Genomic DNA, 2,500 nt, shown 5'->3' with positions numbered 1-2,500 from the left:
TGCGATCAGCCCAAAGTTATTCAGAGTCACCAAGGCAAACGGACCGGACGAGCCGACCGATTGGTTTTGATCTAATAAAAGCGTCCCTTCCATCTCTGGTCGGGACTCTGTTTGCATGTATTAGCTCTAGAATTACCACAGTTATCCAAGTAACGTGGGTACGATCTAAGGAACCATAACTGATTTAATGAGCCATTCGCGGTTTCACCTTAATGCGGCTTGTACTGAGACATGCATGGCTTAATCTTTGAGACAAGCATATGACTACTGGCAGGATCAACCAGGGAGCTGCGTCAACTAGAGCTGAGCAGCCGGCCGCCCGGGAGTGTGTCCCGGGGGCCCGCGCGAACACGCAAGCGTCCGCTCAATCATTCTGCAAACAGGAGGAGGCTGAGCTCCCCTGCACAATACACCTCGAAACCCTCTCAGGTCCCGGCGGCGCGCAGCGCCGTCCCAAGTACTTGGTCGGGTTCGAGAGAGGCGCAATCGCCCGGAGTTAGGCGAGTAGACGCTTTCGGTGCGACCACCCGTGCTCCCAACTGAGCTTGCCGCTGCCGACAGAGGCCCGGGAGCGTGCTGTCGTGGCATTGCCGGCGGGAGACAACACGCGCCACCTACGGTGACCGGCAGCTCCAACGCCAGCGCCACAGAAGGACAAAAGCCCCACTTGGGTGCCGAAGCGAACTCTCCCAGCACAGCGCACGCGCCAACACATCCGCACAGCTGCGATACAAACCACCAGCGAGAACCGCTGGGGCGACCGAGCAGCAGACGGCGTCGCGGCGCCGAGCGCCGGGCGGCGGCGCATCCTCAACGCACACAGTCCTCAATCGGACCAGCACACTGAAGATGTCCACCGCGCTTCGCACCGGGCCCGCGAGGACCTACTTTGGCCGCACGGCGCCGCGCGCAGGGTGCGCCGGCGCGCAGCTGCGACGCCTGCCGCGTCCGTCGGCCGGCGCGCCTGCCACTGGCCGCCCCCACCAGCCGGCTGTAGCGCGTGCGCCCACGCACCGCGCGGCCAGCACGCCGGGAGGCGCCCCCTCACCGGCCGGGGACGGTCCCACCCAGCCACCGCCGCGTATCGCTTCACACCCAGATGCCGTTCAGTTTCGTCGGCATGGTGGGTATCGCTGGAACAACCGGTTAGTACCTCAACCTACCGTCGCCATCACCGATTCACCCCTAGCGAGAACAACCGCACCACAACGGGTTACCATTTGTTCATTTGCGTAACTTCACCAGAAAACGTATGCGTCCATCGCCATTTGCAACTTCCACGATTATTGCATGCCTGTGTCAGGTGTCACACCACACTACGTCTGCCCACATACACGCAACAAAATGTGCACGCCTAGACAATACGTGGAAGGTGGCCCCCGTACGTATGCGATGTCCATTGCTCGAACGACTGTCAACCGGCCTCTGTAGCATGTCGCAGATATGGAACGCGGTGCACCATGCTATCACGGTGTGTGAGGAGAGACGACTAGGTCCTAATACATCAACAGACAGCTCATGCTGATCGCCATCCACGGCGTCCGTTCCTCCCATACGTCTCTATGGCGTACCACACTGCAATCCAGCTGTCATAGGGAGACGACACGTAGCTGCGTGCACAATATTTGCACTGTATGGTCCGCCGTTTTTGGGCGCAGTCGTTGTACGGTCACACATGTGCCACGATGTATCATTCAGTACATAAGGACGAATGTGCAGTACAGATTGTGGTTTACGCGTACGACATCAGCGGACAGTTGACACAGGCCGCACCACAACGTAGCCTGAGTACGTCGCATGCGAAGGGCATTGAACATGCAAACTTCTCACCAACCAGCTTGCGAAGGCAGGGGGCAAGGTGGGGACGTGGGGAGGTGTGGGGGGGGGGGGCGCGGCATGTACGTCCTGCTGCCATCCACATTACAGTGTACAGCAGGAGCATGTGGAAAGTCAGCAAGACTTGCAAGGTGTTTAACATGAAGCGATACACAGGGGAGCGGGCAGTGCGAGTAGCGAACTATATTGCGAGGGTTGCGGGTGGGCAACACTACACTAATTGAACGAGTCGTATAACAATTACAGAGCAGGTTTAGGCGACAACGTGGGTTACGTTAGCGGACAACGTGGGTTACGTTAGCGGACAACGTGGGTTACGTTAGCGGACAACGTGGGTTACGTTAGCGGACAACGTGGGTTACGTTAGCGGACAACGTGGGTTACGTTAGCGGACAACGTGGGTTACGTTAAGGCACAACGTGGGTTACGTTAAGGCACAACGTGGGTTAGGTTAAGGCACAACATGGGTTAGGTTAAGGCACAACGTGGGTTAGGTTAAGGCACAACGTGGGTTAGGTTAAGGCACAACGTGGGTTAGGTTAAGGCACAACGTGGGTTAGGTTAAGGCACAACGTGGGTTAGGTTAAGGCACAACGTGGGTTAGGTTAAGGCACAACGTGGGTTAGGTTAAGGCACAACGTGGGTTAGGTTAAGGCACAACATG

At 57.7% G+C, this 2,500-nt stretch overlaps 1 non-coding gene across 1 annotated transcript in view; it reads right to left on the bottom strand.

Annotated features, from left to right (window-relative positions):
• LOC124772953 overlaps positions 1-287 on the bottom strand; it is a 1,909-nt gene extending 1,622 nt beyond the window's left edge. The window contains exon 1 of the ribosomal RNA XR_007014404.1: positions 1-287. This exon is cut by the window's left edge and continues 1,622 nt beyond it. This is a non-coding gene — a ribosomal RNA (small subunit ribosomal RNA).
• Positions 288-2,500: the final 2,213 nt, after the last annotated feature.

Source organism: Schistocerca piceifrons, unplaced genomic scaffold (assembly GCF_021461385.2).
Source record: "Schistocerca piceifrons isolate TAMUIC-IGC-003096 unplaced genomic scaffold, iqSchPice1.1 HiC_scaffold_943, whole genome shotgun sequence".
Classification (NCBI taxonomy): domain Eukaryota; kingdom Metazoa; phylum Arthropoda; class Insecta; order Orthoptera; family Acrididae; genus Schistocerca; species Schistocerca piceifrons.
The sequence above is the reverse complement of the archived record's forward strand: the minus strand, read 5'-3'. Positions and strand labels throughout refer to the sequence as shown.